General features: G+C 35.9%; 1 long non-coding RNA gene, 1 other non-coding gene and 1 pseudogene across 22 annotated transcripts in view; all 3 read right to left on the reverse strand.

Moving 5' to 3' along the window:
• LOC103350594 (uncharacterized) overlaps positions 1 to 19,254 on the reverse strand; it is a 663,701-nt gene that overhangs the window by 100,975 nt on the left and 543,472 nt on the right. The gene's annotated exons all lie outside the window — the stretch shown is intronic.
• Positions 1,578 to 1,638, reverse strand: MIR125B-2 (microRNA mir-125b-2). Its single transcript, NR_162515.1, has one exon. It is a non-coding gene; the product is annotated as a microRNA mir-125b-2 (primary transcript).
• On the reverse strand, positions 10,296 to 10,448 carry LOC127483024 (U2 spliceosomal RNA; annotated as a pseudogene).

Consider the following 19,254-nt stretch of genomic DNA (forward strand, 5'->3'; position numbering starts at 1 on the left):
TAGATAGGGTAGTTTCTGATCTATTGTCTGAACATTGCTACTGAATATGATCAAGTTTCTGTTTACATACAGATACATATAGAGAGAGTTCTTTGTACTCAGAAAGTTGTGGCTTTTAAAAATGTTGTATTCTATTGAGAATGAGATTGCCAGTAAAAGATAAATACTACCAAAATGCTCCACTGTTTATATTACCTCCTTCCATTTGGACATTTATAAATAATTATGCATATACATACACTCACACAATTATAAAGTCTTATATACATGAAGTAGGAGATATGAATTATAATACTGAACACAGTGCTGAAACCTATCCTGCAGTGCCTTATATAGACCAGGAAATAAATATGTTTGTGATATTGTAATATTAATTTTTTAGAAAATATAACTCATGGGTGATCTGTAATATGTGATATATCAGATCATAAATAATTATAACAGATTTGGGATAAATGTGAACAAAGACTTCATACAATGTTCTAAAGTACATTCATGAATTTATTTTCACAATGCAGAAGACAATTTACAGTACCCAGGTAAAGCAACAAGGTTGAACGAATGAAGTCACATTGTTTATTCTGTTATGGAAAGTCTCTCATCTCCATTTTGCAACATTATTTTAAATTTTTTAAAATAGATTCAATATAGGGTATCTATCTCCAAAAATAAATATTTGATGTGGCAATGGCTAGTAAGTGTTCAAATATGACACAGTTGTGATTGTAATAGTTACCTCTGACAAAACCAAAATTCTTATAAAACTGAAACTATGCAGCTCAGATTCAGCTCGTAGACAAATTACAGCAGTTTGACTTCATAGGTGGCATTTACTGTTTTATCTCACATAGATCCATGGCACTCACAAAGTAAAATGTAGAAACTAAAAGGCATCGTATTTTCCCAGATTATTGATGAAAATTCTCATCATTGGCCTCTGAGAAAAGGGGAATCATTAAAAACATATAAAGTATTTTGTTTGTATAAAAGACTAAGGAAACTCTGGCAATAAATACTAAATATAAAACAGCATTCTTCTTAAATCGGTAGTAAAATCTAATAGGGTCAATAAAGAAGACTGTAATTCATTTTATTTGTGGGCCTCAAGCATGATTATAGCTGTATCTTACATATTCTGAGCCACAGTTGCATGGAGACACATAGGATTTAAACAGCTAATGTGCATATTTCTATGCATATGAAAAAAGTTACAAATCTGAAAAAAAAACTCTTCATTAACTAAGGAAATATGCTATGCTAGCCACCTTAAAATACACCAAAAGTAGCATTCAAAGAACACTTGTACTTTAATTTTGCTTCTTACATAGCTACCTTATATTGCTATCTTATGTTCATTCTAATGCAATACAAATGCTATTTTACAGCAGCCATGTAGCCACTTTGGAGTACAGTTTCTGACAACAGTATTTTTGGGGGGTGGGTCATGGTGCAAACATTAGTGATTATAAAGAAAAGCATTGTTCCTTTTCCCTAGGCAGAATCTATGTATGTTCTTTTGTTCTGGTGGTAACTGCAGACAATCAGTAAGGTCCAAAGCTGCCGGTTCCCCTCCGCCTAGGTCCCAAGAGCCTGACTTGTGATGTTACTAAAATACCTCACAAGTTAGGGTCTCAGGGACTAGGAAAAGTCTGGTTTGATGCAGTAGAATTCTTCTTCCAGTTATAAGCATAGCTTAGAAATTAAGTTGGGTTCAGTTAGACTCTTCCCTCTACCTACTAGTTAAAATACATAATTAGAAACATATACGTATGATAGATAAAAGGACAAGCTGAAAATGACAGTGAACATTTGTAAACTAATTTCAGACCTTAAAGTAACGTAGATCATGAGAAACAATGCAGACAATGAACAGTTAAAGTCATTCCATTAGATCCAAAGATAGAGACGAAACAAAAATGGGTTAAAATCTGCTTCGAGCAGATTTATACAGCAATAGTATAGCCTCTATTACATTAAAAAAGGATTATATGCCAGTTAGTGGGATTCTAATTGAAATTTTGCTTCCCATTATACTTCCACACAGCAGAACTCTTAAGGTGGGCCCAGGACACAAAACACTTTAAACCTGATTTAAATACATATCGTTGCAGTTAAGAATAAAACAAAAACTTTTTTGCATGTTATAATTTAATACCTCTGAAGCTTGATTTTTCTCTTTCAATCTCCAAACTATTCAGACAGCAAATACTTCCATGCACACTCTGTAGTTATATGAGCAATGCCACTTAATCAACATGTAACTTAAAATGCTGGCAACATCATAAGAAACAAAAATGATCCTATTTCTTGAATAGTTGCATTATAAACCCCAGTACTTTTGAAAAATACACAATCCCAATCCTGTATGTTCATCGAATTTCCTCCAAGCTTTTAGCCTTGTTTGTGGTTCGAGTACAGAATTTGTACTTTAGGAATGATCCGAGGTTTAGTAGCATAGAACGCAGGGTAAAACAATCGGACCAGCCATAACATAAAAGTCCTGGCCACAGAAGTAGAATCTGGTTCTTCTGAAGTGGTTGCTCTTAAAAAAAGGAAAAGAGGAGGGGGGGAAAAATGGAAAGAATTAGAATGTTTTCCTGTAGAACAGGTGAATCATCTATTTCCAAGTACACTGCAAGGAAAGCTATGCTGAACAAAATATTTGCTAACTGTCCCCCTCCTCCACACTAGTACCACACCCCTTTCCCACCGCCACCCCCAACCCTTGTCCAGATATTTACTTTGCCTTGTAAGACTTTAAATATTCTGCTCCATGATGTAATACATCATTATATAAGATCTCTTTCTGCTTATCGTTTGATTTTTCCATACTGAAGCAGTTATGGCTTAAAATACATAGTTTAAAAAAAACCAAAAAACAAAAAAGCAGCAATCACAAAAAGCAAAAATAATAAATAATAATCATAAAAATAACAAAACAGTCCTCAGATAAAAGTCCATGCTTTTCCTTAAAACTGAATATGCTTTACAATTTTTGACCATAGCATTCAACCAATTATTAGAATGAAAAATCTCACCCCTCCATAAATATGACATTAACATAATTATACCACCCCCATCACGGAGACCCATCCTCCTTAGGGAATACATCTGATGCTCCAAAGATGGAAATCAGTCAGATTTTAGTTGCTCTCCAACGTACCTTTGCTTCTCACTGACTGACTGGCTTTTACCCTCCACGCACTCACACGCCACCCCCCTCCCCTCGGCTAGACACGGATGCCCGGGCGAGCGCGCGCGCGCACAGGCAACAGACACACGGCGAGAGGCGCGGCAAAGCATCTGATGCTGACTCAGAGCGCTTCTGTGTGCAGGGGGTGGCCGCGGCTGGTATTTTCACTGCACTCATCATTAACATTAACTCACAGTCTAGCATCCACCCTCTCCCAGACCTGCTGGACTGCATTTGCATGACGCTGTCACTCCAGCCTTTGCAGGTCAGATGATGGAAGGGGAAAAGAAAAAAAAAAAAAAAAAAAAAAAAAAAAGCCCCAAGGCTCTTATAAGAACTGCCTTCATTTCTTCCAGGATCTCCTTATTTTTTCCACCTTCCTATTTCCTCTGTGGCTGTTTCTCAGTTGTTTGACATCTTCCCGGAAGAAAATGTCTCGTGCTTCAATGAACCAGGCGTCAGTTGGTCCACCCCTCCCCTTACTGTCGGGTTCCCTCCCCTTCCCCCCCTAATCAATAAGACGGATCTCCAAATGCAGTTGTGGATACAGGCGCCCACGCAGTCGCATGCTGGATTCCCTACCTCAGGAAGCAGGCAGCCAGTTCACACACGTGATAGAGAAATAACGCCAGCGATTCTTGAACAGTCCTAGACTATTCTATGCCTTCGTTTCCCCCCGCCCTTGGCTAAAGAAATAGCAAAGGAGTTTTTCTACTTCTATATGAAGCCCCCAAACGGCCCAGGAGACACGAGCAAGACCGATGTGTGTGGATCAATCATTTCTACGTAATAAGGAAAAAATGGATTTTAATAATAGTAATTGCTTAATATTTTTATTAGCTGTGCTCTCATTTCATAGGAATTATAAGACCTGCCAGGATCTGAATCATCAATATGATTTAAACAGTGTTGAAATCTTAAGTTGCAAGAATGAGATCAACGAACAGAATATAAATATAGTTTCATGTTTTAATTTAAGTACTCTTAAAAATAATAACACATAGCTGGTGTGTTGCTGGATACATAGATGCTCTGAGAGGGAGACATCTTTTTGCAGGCTGTAAATATGAATGGTTATATATATTTAAATAAAAAATGAATTCCTACACATATGTGGAAACGATCTATTATATGCATTACTACAAAAGGAAGTAAAATATTTGACTGAACTCAGGCGTGTTTGTGCTTCAGTGTTCCACAACATAAAAGACAGTATATAGGTATTTACCCAGTTCCTTTGTTCTTCAATTGCTCTCCTTAATGACAGACTGTAAAAAGCTGCCCACCTTTCCTTTCTACGTGAACACTATTTCTGAGTTACTTGCCAGACAGAGCTAGCCATCGGTGACTCTGCAGCATACAAGAAATGCATACAAAGGGAAGCACAGGACGGCAATTCTCCAGCCAACTGTACAGCTGTCTGGTGCTGCAGAAATTTCAGTTTACTCACACAGACAGATCCCAGCATGCAGTGCGGCACTGCAGGACCAACTAAGGTAGCAGTTTGGCAACACATTTGTGGCAACAATGGTGAAGGGCAACTACTCACAGAGGTTCCAAGGAAAACATCATGCAGCCCATAAAGAGGCAGACACATCTGTAGTAGGAGATGCATGTCTAAAATCCCTTCCTAAAGGCTCCTGACTTGAAAGAAAAAGAAAAGGGTCGGGGGAGACCTCAAACACAAAAATATAGAGAAAAGTGAGCACCAGAAATAAACATGGAGTTAAGTGCACACTGTTAGGGGAGATGAAAAGCAGTAAGGAAAGGGGTAAAACTGGAAGGGAGAAAAAGGAAACAGAAATGGGCAGAGGGAAAGAAGCAAAAACAGCACAGAATCTCCAAGCACGAAGCAACAAATAAAAGGATGAAATTAGATTTCAGAAACTGAAGATTCAGGAAGTGTTCAAGCTCAGAATCTAGCAAATAAAACAAAAATTAACACACGCCCAGCATGGCTTAAAATAATTATTGCCAGTAACAGTGAGACGCCTGCTGACTTCTTCCTATCCTACGTGTATTAAATTGGTCATGTCCTAATCTCTCTTGGCTCAGATCTATCTTTTCTTTTTCTTTTTTTTAGTTTTTAGCTCTCTAGCATCCATGCTCTTTATGCTATATTTTTTTTTCTAGACAGTTGCCCACAATACTCTAGATAAATTAATGTCATGACCTTGCTATGGCTATCAGACATAAAATGTCGACTATTTTAATAATTGAACATGTGCTTACAGCAACTGCCTACTGATATCCCAGCTCTGTGAACAGCGTGCATGAGCATCTCACTCCTAGCTCTGTGAATCAGAAACAATGGATGGAAATACAATTGTGTTTTCTAATCCATGCTATCTCTTCTGATTACATACAGAGACAGACCACCACACACAAAAGGCAAAGATGCACTGAGGAACTTAGAGATTCGAGAGGAATAAAGGTTTGAAGAAAAATAATAATTATAACTGAAATATAAATACTGAAAGTATTTATAGCCAGGCAGGGGTTAGTCATTCCAAGTGTCCAGACTTCTTTCAGGGCCAACAGGAATGCAGACTTCATTAAATCAATAATTATTTGAAAGAAGATGTTGTGATCAATCAGTGCAATTACCACTGTCATAGGGAGTAGTTTCTAATTCTGAACTCCTAATAATCAATTTATTAAAGCATCTATAAGTCAGAGTTTATACTTTCATCATGGCTAAAGTGTTTACAAAGTGCATTTTTGACCCTGTTTTACATTTAATTTAAACAATGCAATGAAAGTACGACCTTGCCAAGTCAACTATTTTTTTATTATTGCATATTTGCTCTACCTCAAAAAGAACAGATTTGCAAAGGATGTATTAAGTTAAAGGAGGCAACATCTACTCTGAAATACTTTAATGCAACCTGACTTTTACCTTATTACTAAGGTGAGAATCTTTCATTTCTTACAGAGGCCATTTGAAATCAGTGTTATTGCAGGACTCAAATTTAAATTCATTGGTGAAGTTTGAATGAAGAGGATGAAGGACAATAAATTACCTACAGCTAAGATCTTGACCCAAAAGTCATGGATGTCAAGAATAAATTATTTCTTACTTAATATTACTTAATATTTTCTTAGTTTTACTTTTCCTGCGCTCTCCCGTAAGCTGCAACCAGCCATATATGCTATTTAAATGACAAATAAGTGAAAGTGAAAATTCATTTCCTCTATTGTTCAGCCATACTTCAAATGTGACTAGTGGCTACCATTTTGGACAACATATAGAACAGTTCCATCCTTGCTGAAAGTTTTACTGGGCAGTGGCTGACTATCCTTGTGAAAAGTTTTACAGCACAACTGATCCTTAGATCCCAATACTTTCCTTCCAGTCTCTTTTACGAGAATGAAACTTTACTGATATATTTGAAGATCTAAAATAAAGAGAATTTCTTTTTGCTTTTATTTATTAATAATTTTGAAATACACATAACTTAGGGGGGAGAGTTATACAGAAATTTACTTTAAGGTAATTGATAAGAAAACTATCAGAAGACACAAAAAATTACTGAAGCTAAAGTCTCTGAATAAATCCGAGATGCCTATTTGTCTCATCTTTCCAGGGCTGAGGATCATGGTCTTTTCAGTGCTAAGCAACACATGTCATATTTCTGTTTTCAATAAAGAAGCAGTGCAATAGTAATATAAATAGCAAAAATTCAGAGATTATTTTAAATCATAGTATGCAGTCAGGAGCAGCTATGGGTAGGTTCTTTTTTAAGAAGGAATGAAGGATAATTAAAGTACCCGGCAGACAAGAATCAGGTACCAATGATCTTGGATGATCTGGTTGGGAATTTTCTATGATATGAAACAAAATACTGAGGGGGGAAAGAAAGAGCATATAAGTGTGTGTGTGTGTGTGTGTGTGTGTTTGTATGTGTGTGTACTTTGGCAAGAGTTTTGAGTTACAAATCAGATTATGTTAAAATAATGTAAAATATAGATATATAGGAGTTATTACTAAAGAAATTTAATGATGAAGTATACAGCTGGTTTGTAACCAGGGACAAAAAATAGCTTCCCTATATTTTCTTTTAGAATGTTATTATTTAGACTAGAGGATGATTCAGTGTTTAGCTTTATGACTGGAATGCAAAGGATTTATTTGTCAACCAGAAATTACTTTTTCCACCCTTTTTTGCTATGCAAGTGAAGAGCACCACAACTAACATGGAAAAATAAATAACTATAGTGATTTCTCCTCCTTTTGGGAATGACTCCCACAGGTGAATTCTGAAGTTGTTTCTTACATTTAGTAATACCAAAAAAGTTGATTGTAACTCCCTGTAGCAATCTCTCTCTTTCTCCTGCCTGCCCTGTCTCTTCCCCTTCTGTCCTTCCCTCCACTTTCCTGCTCTCCAGGAAGTGTGCAACCTCTTTCAATCTAGTCTGTCATCAATATTCACAAGGGAGCCCAGCCAAAGTCACACAAGAGATGACACTAGGCGTCTGCCCCGTGGCGGAGTAGGCTAAGCCTCCAACTGAAGCGCCAGCATCCCACATGGGCGCTGGTTAGAATCCCGGCTGCTCTTCTTCCCATCCTGCTCCCTGCTCATGGCCTAGGAAAGCAACAGAAGATAGCCCAAGTGATTATGCCCCTGCATCTGCGTAAGGGACCTGGAAGAAGCTCCTGGATCCTTGTGGCCATTTGGGGAGTGAACCTGGAAATGGAAGACCTTTCTCCCTGTCTCCCCCTCTCTCTGTAACTCTACCTCTCAATAAATAAATAAAAATTTTAACAGCAACCAAACGAAAGAGATTACACTTGAGCAGAGGGGTCTGAGATGGAGGAACTGGAGCAAGAATGGGTCTGTGAGGGAGGTCTTGAGGGGAAAGTGTTGTGCACTTTGTTGAGTAGCCACACAAAGGATGGACAACTCTGAGGACACTGGTGGACTGCTTCTCTGTCAGGAGGAAGGCAGGGTATAATAATGAGGGGCAATTTGGAGGCCATAAAAAAGGGCATAACATTTTATTCAAATCTGGAAGGTATTATTCAGTAGCATGCAGCACTATACATAGTGGTGTTAAATGGATATCTCTAACATATGTATATGCTTGCAAAAAGATGAGCGAGAAAGGAACAAATCCGGAGTTTTAAGATGGGCATAAATGGAAAGATTTTAGATGATGCCAAATAATTTCACCATTATTCTTCTCTTTAAAGTCTAAATATTATGACACAGGATCAATAAGAATTTATGTTTTCACTAACATAACTATATAAAAATACTATTTTCCTCATGATATCGTACACAATGCCATGGAACAAAGTGGGGAAGTAAGAAAGGAAAACTGGTAGCATCAATTCTGTAATTAATAACATTTGTGATCTTCAGTAAATCATTTAACTCTCTGAACCTTGGTTGTTTTAATTTCAAATTGGGAGGAAGGACCAGCTTATCACAGAGGGCTAAGTCATCCTTAAGATTCTATGCACAGGGGCCAGCACTGTGGTACGGCGGGTAAAGCTGCAGCCTGCAGGGCCGGCATCCCATGTGGGCACCAGTTCGGGTCTCGGCTGTTCTGCTTCTGATCCAACTCTCTGCTATGACCTGGGAAGGCAGAGGAGGATGGCACACGTCCTTGGGACCCTGTACCCACACAGGAGGCCTGGAAGAGGCGCCAGGCTCTTGGCTTTGGATAAGCCCAGCTCTGGCCACTGTGGATATTTGGGGAGTGAACCAGCGGATAAAAGACCTCTCTCTCTCTCTTTCTCTCTCTCTCTCTCTCTGCCTCTGTGACTCTGTGTTTCGAATAAATAAATAAATCATTAAAAAAATTCACAGAGGCAAGTAAAATTAGAAACTTAAGTTGGTCACTATTGTCTACTATTTGGATATTTGTTTACATGATTGCCACAATTGTCTCATTTACATCTCACAGTAACTGTTCAGTAGCATTTCTTCCCAGAGAAACTGTTATTATCTTTTTCCTATGTCCACATGATATCTTTCCCAATAACTGAACTTCAAAATGCAACATCTTATATTAGCTTCAGAATTGTGTGAAAATGGAATTAAAATTAAGTTTATTTTGAGGGCTGGCTCTATGGCATAGCAGGCTGAGTCACCGCCTGCAGCACCAGCATCCCATATGGGCACCAGTTCAAGTCCTGGCTGAGCCTCTCTGATCCAACTCCCTATTAATGTGCCTGGGAAAGCAGTAGAAAATGACCCAAGTGCTTGTGCTTCTGCACCCAGGTGGGAGACCTGGAGGAAACTCCTGGCTTCTGGCTTCAACCTGGCCCATTTGGGGAGTGAACGAGCAGATGGAAGACCCGCTCTCTCTCTCTCATTTCTTCTCTCTCTCTCTGTCTTTCTGTAACTCTGCTTTTCAAATAAATGAACTAAATCTTTTTTAAATAAACCCTTTATTTTTTATGGAAAAAAGTTTTGAAATCCACACATAATTTTTCCATAACATTTGTCTTCCATGAACTTTTCAAATATCTGTTGTATGCATGGATTTGAATTGTTTTTACATAAAAACAAATTTACCTTTCAATTTAATTTCCATGACATTTTGAGTACATTCATATTTGATCTTTTATGTGGATTATCCTATCTACATTTTTTCATTTATTTAAGCAATATAAAATATTTTCATTTTAGAACTAGGGAAGTAGTAAATTTTCTAAGAGTTAAAAAGATGTAAAAATGGTTACAGTATACGTACTGAGGAAAAGTATTCATAGTGTCTTTGGATATTTCAAAAATTTGTGGATTATAAAAGCATTTTGGGATTAATGGATTGATGGAACATATTTTAATAAATCTTTTTTTTTTTTTTTTTTTGACAGGCAGAGTGGATAGTGAGAGAGAGAGAGAGACAGAGAGAAAGGTCTTCCTTTGCCGTTGGTTCACCCTCCAATGGCTGCCGCGGCTGGCACGCTGCGGCCGGCACACCACGCTGATCCGATGGCAGCAGCCAGGTGCTTCTCCTGGTCTCCCATGGGGTGCAGGGCCCAAGCACTTGGGCCATCCTCCACTGCACTCCCTGGCCACAGCAGAGAGCTGGCCTGGAAGAGGGGCAACCAGGACAGAATCCGGCGCCCCGACCGGAACTAGAACCCGGTGTGCCGGCGCCACAAGGCTGAGGATTAGCCTAGTGAGCCGTGGCACCGGCCTATGGGACATATTTTAACCTTAATAATGAAATTAACATATGTCAGGATATAATATTTCAGTTTATACACTTGATCTTAGCCCAAAGGCCGAGAAGTGATAATGTATTTCAGTTCATAAAGCCTGCTTAAGTGGGTTAGAGAAATTTTGAACAAAAATGACATCAGAAAATCAGGTAACTCACAGGTTAAAAATATCCATGCCAACTTTTAAAAACTTCACAAACATCTGTTTTATTATTTGTTAAAATATTAATTTTAAAATACAGCTTAATTGCAGTAGAATAAACTTATGAATGAGTGACTATTATTCTGATGATGAAGAATCATTTTTATTCTAGATTTTTGGAATTGTGTTAACTATAAACAAGTATGGCTAATTCAGGTAAGGTTTTTATTGCAAAGAAAAAAGTGTTTTATCCACTGATCAAGGTGTGTAGAAATGAAGCACAAAAGATAAACTATCTGAAATTTTAAAATTATTCTATAAATATAGACAATTTTATTTTCTGTCTTGATTACTTCCTACTGAAATAATCCATACAGATTCTTTTCAAGACCGAGTTACTGAATTTCACTGTGCTATTTTTATGCTCAGAGATAAAAATTGTTTCCTTAGTAATATATATATTTAAAAATATATTACTGTCAAAAAAAGTTTAAAAAACTATATTCCTCCATAAAGAATGGCATTGAATCTTACTCTCCAACTCTGCTACTCGGGTTTTTTTAGTTTAGGTTGAAGAATCTTCCATTCCATGGGCTTATATACATTATAAACATTACTTAAATATTTCTGAACTGTGAAGGTTCAAGTGTATCCTGCTTCTCATGTATTGTTCCCTTTTTTCCAATCAATTCTATTGATTTTATAAAGGGTTAGAGGGTATACTTTCATTGATCAAGGAAATAGCCTGACACGACAAAACTGCCAATTCAAGACAGATCAATCCCACCTCTGTCTCTTTTTGGATACACTATGGTTATTTATTCTGAAATACTTAATTCCATAATACATCTCTTAAAGAAAGAGAATTGGATAAACAAAAACTTATTTTCTTGTAAAACGTAATACATTCCTGGCTATTCCCCATATTGAACTGATATTGAACAATATCAGTTGACACTGGGACACCTGATCACAATGTCCATCAAAGGCTTGATAAGTGCTTGGCCTCATTTTCAATTTCACTAAATAATTCACTCCCTTCTCAGGATTTTACTAATTATTACAAATAAATTCCAAAACCTGTTGAATTCATTTAGAGAATCAGAATCTGTTTGAGAGAATAAAATATGAAACCATATCGTTGCGGCCAAGTATTTTAGGGCTACCATTCATTAGTTACTAATGTCTCAAGAAAATTAGTTGAGTTGCAAGGAATCCATTCTGATAGCTTCATAACTTAGAAACTGAATGACTTAACTTAGGCTACCTTAGATTAATAATGCAACAGCAGCAACATCAACCAAAAACCCTCGTTAACATTATATGAGTATATTAGCTTCTCTGGGAAGACACTGTAAGCTCAACTTCAAAGGGTTAGTAGTGTTTTGACTTTGTTAACTTGCAGTTACATGTTGTTTAGTACTCTTCCAAACTCCACCTGTAAACTTTTCTTAGAAAATAAAGACGATATTCACAAATTCAAAATCTTCTTCATATAAGTTGATCATGGGTGTGTCGAGTTTTCACAGTAATGATCTATTATTTTTCTTTCGCTAGCAGTTTAATCAATTTATTTTCACTTACATGCTAGAAGCCATAACTCACTAAGGAAAAGGTTTAAATTTGAATTTATTTCCAGATACTTTGCTACTTTGAATTTAGGAGAAAATGTATTCTCACTCCAACGCTTGACAAAGACATGGTTTAAAGTACACATTAAACAAAGCAAAACTGCTCTTCAATTACTAAATGCAGTGCTCTGTAGGACAGAAAACATACTGCTTTTGTTAAATGCTAGACTTTCAAAACTTTTGCTGGATGACAGCATTATAAAAAAAAATACAGTTTCTTTAGCAAAGAACTAAAGCTGAATATGCAACATTTCATAGGAGCATTGAATAAGTCTATTTGTCCAGCTTACTTTGCAAAGACTGCGTAGAAAACAGCACCATAAACACTTTCATTCCCCACACAAGGGCTAAACAAAGAGTCCTCTTTCTAGCCATCTAATCGGGTAATTTATTTTTTCAACCATCACATAAATCGAAACACAGCTGTAACCAATGACTTGCAGATCCAGTTCCCAGCCAGCTGGAATCAGTTCTGCTGAAACAGCAAGATTTTTACATTGTTCACTTCTGTACATCTGGAGAAATCATTGAGGTTCAAAGGTGACCAGAAAAGCTCTTTAAATAAATTCAACCGACAGTGAAGATTTGCCTAAGGTTCTGCAAACTATATATTCACTTCTACAAAATGTTCATTTCATGAAAATAATGCTCATAATGGCTATTTGCATCCTCGTCAATATAGACTTTATGAGTTGCTAATTGAATTAAGCACTTCAATACCCACTTCTTTCAAGTAACATGCATAGGTTTCTTCAAAACTTTTTCCTAGGAGATGTTGCTATTTACAGACTGTTGTATTAAAACAATGCATTGCACATCAACCGTAGGAACCTGAAGCAAAACCAGATATGGTACCAGAAATGTTCCTACTCTGATCTCAAGTTTAATCATTTTAGCCAATATTATCCTCTATTAGATAAAGTGAATGAGAAATTCTATCCAGCAGAAAGTAGAGCTGGAATACCTCCATCAAGCTAGGCAGCCAAATCCCTCCAGGAGCCAGAGTCCTGGGAGAAACAAATGAGGATTAGAAATGCTCCACATGCAATTTTGCAGGGAGGTGACTCTGGCACAAGAAGAAGGGAAATCCAAGAGCAGCAGCCATTTTTACTCTAACTTAGAAGTGTGTAACTGCGCACAGGGCAGAAGCTCAGACTCCTTAAATCAAAAACTGAAGCCGACAAACCTTGATGTAAAGAGCCTTCTAAAAATGTCGGATAAACATGAAGCAAATAAAAACCTAGAGAAGGAAATGTATCCTTTGCATTTTGATGACACACAACACACATAAATCAACTTAAATACATCATTTTTTGTCCACAAAAGCCATCCATAAGATATTCAGTTTAGCAAAATTGAATATATATGTCTGGCAAGCTTCACAAGCCAATTTCTACTGTTTTAAAAACACAATATTGAAACAAATCAGAAATATACTTTATTTTTCCTTTAGTTAAAATATACAAGTAAACAAGTTATCTTTATTATTAAAACATCTGATTCAAACATATGGTGATTTCAATCTCAACAATCAGTAACTTCCTTAGGAATTGTACCTCTGACTAAAAGGAGGCAATAAATAGTGATAAAGTATACTTTTCAGTTTATACTGAATGACAGATGCTGATCACATAGTGAGTAGCAATTTCTTCTAAGATCTTAAAATCACATAAGGATGTTTAAGTTCATTCACTTGTTATACATATGACTAATTTTTATGTGTTAGTCACTGCAAACATGGACTATGGAATCATGGCCTGGAATAATCAGAAATGTGATTTAATAAATAATGAAGTATTCAGTACAGTGAGGATTACCTTTAAGAATTTCAAGGTAATAGAAATTTGCACATACGCAAAAGACAGGAGATATGCATTCTGTCCTTCCCTGATTATTAACTGGCTGTGGGATCTCAAGGAGGGTGAACCCCTGTAGAATTAGGATCCACTGTTCTTTCCAGGCCAAATGCCTACCTCTCTGAAAAGAATTTCAAAGTTCCCAACAGACATTGGCTTATACTGTTGCTGTTGAAATGTAAAATCATGGATCTTCTCCTCTAAAAATCTAATCATTTACAGAATGAATATAGCTTTTTGAAAAAGTCTCTACTTTAGGATTTGTGACAACAATCTAGAAACAATCAGTGTGTATCAGCTAATATTCTTAATATGTTGAAGAAAAATTTTACAGAGAAAAGTCTGTGAGTGATATAGCTTAACTTTCTGAATATATCATTTTCAGTCTACACTCACCTTGTTTAAAAATTTAATGGATTTTCTTTGTGATACTCTAACAAGTCTAGTCAAATCTTCATTAAATTGCATCATAGAGATACTCATCAATGTGAAATACCAAGTTAAAGTAATCAGAATATCTAAAATGCCTCAGATTATGGCCAAGCACTTTGATTTTATGATTAGATTATTGAATGTGCTGATTCTTTGTCATAGATAATTATCACTAGTCATTTTAGAATCTCTTATATAGCTCTCTACCCTAATTTTCTATGTCAAGAAGTCATCATTGATTTTGGAAGAAATCATTTGGGAAACATTACATATGTATGTATACACACATATAAATATGCATGTACATATAATCATATATATAAACATTTAAACTGCCAAGTTTGTCTACTTATAAAATTATATATACATAATTTTGCACTTTATCTTTCTAGTTTCCACAGGAATTTCCTATAAAAACGGTTCATAGACTTGTAAAGTTATGAGAACACCAGGGATCTACAAGAAGAGACTTTCTTGTCTTTGGAGGCCTGGTTAAAACTTCCTATCAATGGGTGAAATTTTGTATCAGGCTGTTAATTTTCTAATTTCAATTAGAGTAAAACTAAGAACTTTTTCAATATCAGTTGACATTTATGTTAGGGTCAAGTTTTGGCCTTTTCTTTCCCCTACATTCATCACTTGCATAGTCAAAAAAATTAAAATTTCTTCCTCTCCAGAGAAAGAATTTTAAGACATTATGCTTGAAATTTTTTGAGTTCATTTTCTTTCTAGAAGATCCACAAGTCTTCTAAATCTATCATGTCAATCAGTGCATTTATCTTTCTGTCTCTTGAAGCAGTAAAAAATTCCAAAAATGGTATAAGCACTGTTTTAATCATCAGGAACACAGATTGTAAATTATACAATGGTTATGTCTATGAACTAGCCAAAACAGAAAAAAAAATAAACCATATAATTGTATCCATAAGTCTGTGAAATTAATTAGAATGGAGAGGAAATAATGTGATTTTGTGCCAAGTATCCCAATATTTTTGTCTTTTTTACAAATAATCTCATGTAAGTGAAAATTCAATATATAAATATTAGAATAGCTTCGCATAATTGAGTAATTTAAATGGCATATATCCATTAAGAAGAGTTCCTAGAGGTCATTTATGGAGCTTTTACTCTCTTGAATTTAATTTGATATACATTTTATTCAAGTTCACTGTGTGCAAATAACTAAGTTGCTAAAAGGATTACTAAACTGATGGCAAAAATGACCTCTGTCTTCCAAAAATTTTCTATGTGGTGGAAGAGTCAAAGATAAAATTGTGAAAATATGGAAAATATGAAGCATTGCATGAAATAGAAGGTACAATGAGAACACAGGGAAGAGAGACCATAATTATTGAGTATTAACAGGAGGCCTATACAGGAAGCTCCACCTAAGTTGAGCCTTGAAGTTTGAGGACTATTTAACAGGAAAAGCCTGAGGAAGGAGAAAAGACATCAGATCTGTGGGCTGGTGAGGAGGAAATTCTCAAAGGCAGGGATCCATGCAGTTCTGGGGAAATGACAGGTGGTCATGGCAAAAATGCTGCCTTATGCAAGCAATGTTCCTTGGGGAAGAGATCAGGCAATCCGACTGGGGTACAGTTATAGAGGGTGTTTAATACTGTACTGAATAGTAATAATTTGGGCCAAAATTACAGCTAGAATTTTTTTGAGTAGCAGTTTTAGATTAGCATAATGACCCACAACAACACTAACAATTACCTTCATTTAACACCTAATCTCTACCTCACTGAGTGCTAGGATATTTTATGCCATTTCTCATCACAATAATCCCATGAAGGAAATGGTATAATTATTTGGAAATTATTGACAAGGAATCTGAGCTTCAAAGAAGTTAAGCAATGTACACCACTTTGTACCTTTGGTTGTGGTCTACCTGGTTCCAAAGTTCATCGCTTTCTAAGTGTCTCGTCAGTCTGCCTCTCAAAATGAAATTGACTTCTCTGATGGCACACTGTTGAGTGTAATTTTCATGACACAACTGCATGGACAGACTATATCTATCAGGGAGGATCCTACAAGGAACTAAGAGGACACAAGATTGGAGCAATCTTTCCTATCCAGAACGTCTTGACAGTGACACAATGGGGGATCTGATCTTCTCTTCATTGTGTGCTAGATTTGTCTAACTAATCATTTATGTAAATGCATAAAATTTTGTCCTGGAAAAGTACCATAATTTGCTTAACTGTTTCTCAAATATTGATGAGAATCTCTAGGTATTCTAATTTGGCATTATTATGTAAAGTGTTAAAAGAATACTTTTCTCCATGTCTTAGTCTTCTATTTTAATTTCCTCCTTTATTTAACATTGCAAAAGTAGTATTATAGCGATTTCAAACAGCTGAATAACTTTGGCATAACTGAATAATTGATTGTACAGAGATAGTTTTATTTGATTTTATAATATATCAAACATAGAGCCACAATATCTGACTTTATTGCACAATTGGTTATATTTCATTTACTATTAATTTACCCCTCAGTTCACTATTCAATCATTTTTGTCTATTTATTCTAAAAAAATTTATTAATATAAATATAATGGATTTCATGTATTTCACAGGAACACTTCTAAAACATTTCTTCTCTAAAAAGTATCTAAGTAGATAACCATACTTCCTTCCATCCCACTCCCCCCCCAAACACCCTCCCTTCTTCCTTTCTTCTTTCCTTTAACTTTCACAAAGACATAATTTTAGTCCACTATATAATCACAGGCTTAGCACACAACTAACCATAACACTCAACAAGTAAAAAGTAGAAAGACCGCAATTCCACAGGAGTATAAATAAGGCTAAAAATAATGATCAAATCACAAAATATTCATTTGTTTCCTGTACATTTTTTATAGTCTATAGTAACTACCACATATCAAAAAAATCATAAGATATTTGTGTTTTGGGGACTGGCTTATTTCATTAATCACAAAGGTTTCCAGTTGCATTCATTTTGTTGCAAAAGACAGGATTTCATATTTCTTATGGCTGAATAGTATTCCATACTGTATATATAACACATTTTTTTTTTATCCAGTCTTCAGTTGATGGACATCTGGGTTGGTTCCCTATCTTAGCTACTGCGAATTGAGCTGCAATAAACATGCTGATTTCATTATGACTAAATGTATGTGCCTGAGCACCTAGCTAAGTATTGGACTTTTCTTTATTAAGCAGACCTGTGAAAGCGGCCACTAAATATGGTTCAAAGAACCTATTAACAAAATATTCTACCTGTCCCAGGTGGAACTGTCAAATTACAAGATAAAGTAAACATTTAGCAATATACTATCATGTCAATTCCAGAGTATTAAGTTCAGTTGGTGGAACATAAAGTTTGTATCAAATTTTCCATAAATATTTTATCAAAATAAAATCTGCTTGGAGCCTTCTATCTGCCTTCATGTTTCACTCACATCTCTAACCTTTGTTTCAACTTTATGAAACAAAAAACATTCCAGAAATGTATGCATACATCTATCATAAGACAACACTTTTCACACACTTAAATTAATTTGAAAGCATATAGCATTTCTAATTTGAGAATTTAATATATAAAAGAGGCAGATGAAACAAAGCACTTAAACTAGAAAACTGAGTTATAACATTATTCCTGTTGCATTTGTTGTACAACTACAGAACAGTTATGTAGGACTCTTAATACCCAAAGATTTCATTTTCCTTTTATGAAAAAGAGTGAAGCTACCACTATGGGACAGAATGGAATATACATTTTGCAACTTTAAGAGCAATGAAAACAAAAAATGGTGTGTATTTACAAACTGGCATTCTCATGTAGCAGACTGATTTGGGGTTATTCTACTACTTTTAAAGCAAAGTTTGTTATTGGAAAAAAGCTTCCCAATTTATTCCTATTTTTTAAATTAATTTTAGGCACCAGGAAGGTGGTGACAGAGTCACTGCTTTTTTGTTGTTGTTGTTCTTTTTTGCCTTTTGTTGTTGTTGTTGTTGAAAATTGAGTATTTTTTGTTTTGTTTTTAACTTTTATTTAATGAGTATTTCAGGCATGGAAAGCCAAGACACTCTGAAAAAAAAAAATGACCTAAATGAAAGATATCCGCGAGTGAGATCCCAGTGGAAAGAACAGGTCATCAAAGAAGGAGGTACCTTTCTCTGAAGGGAGGAGAGAACTTCCACTTTGACCATGGCCTTGTCTAAATATGATCAGAGTCAGTGAACTCAAAAGGCTTCCATAGCCTTGGAAACTCATGACAAGAGCCTAGGGTGATTACTGATGCCATAAACAAGAGTGTCAATTTGTTAAGTCAACAACAGGAGTCACTGTGCACTTACTCCTCATGTAGGATCTTCGGCCTTAGTGTGCTGTACATTGAGATTTAATGCTATAACTAGTACTCAAACAGTATTTTTACTTTGTGTTTCGGCGTGGGTGCAAACTGTTGAAATCTTTACTTAATATATACTAAACTGATATTCTGTATATAAGGAGAATTGAAAATGAATCTTGATGTGAATGGAAGGGGAGAGGGAGCGGGAAAGGGGAGGGTTGCGGGTGGGAGGGACGTTATGGGGGGGAGGCCATTGTAATCCATAAGCTGTACTTTGGAAATTTATATTCATTAAATAAAAGTTAAAAACAAAACAAAACAAAAAAGAAAAGAAAAAAAGAGAAAAAAAAGAACAACAGTCATATCAACATATAGGAAAGAGGAAGAAGTAAACAGAACAAGTCAGCAAAATGTAATATTTATGAGCCTTTTTACTTGTTTCTTCCATGTGGCATGATCTTTCTGTATCACTGCCAGCGCAGTGAGAGTTCCT

Source organism: Oryctolagus cuniculus, chromosome 4 (assembly GCF_964237555.1).
Source record: "Oryctolagus cuniculus chromosome 4, mOryCun1.1, whole genome shotgun sequence".
Lineage (NCBI taxonomy): Eukaryota > Metazoa > Chordata > Mammalia > Lagomorpha > Leporidae > Oryctolagus > Oryctolagus cuniculus.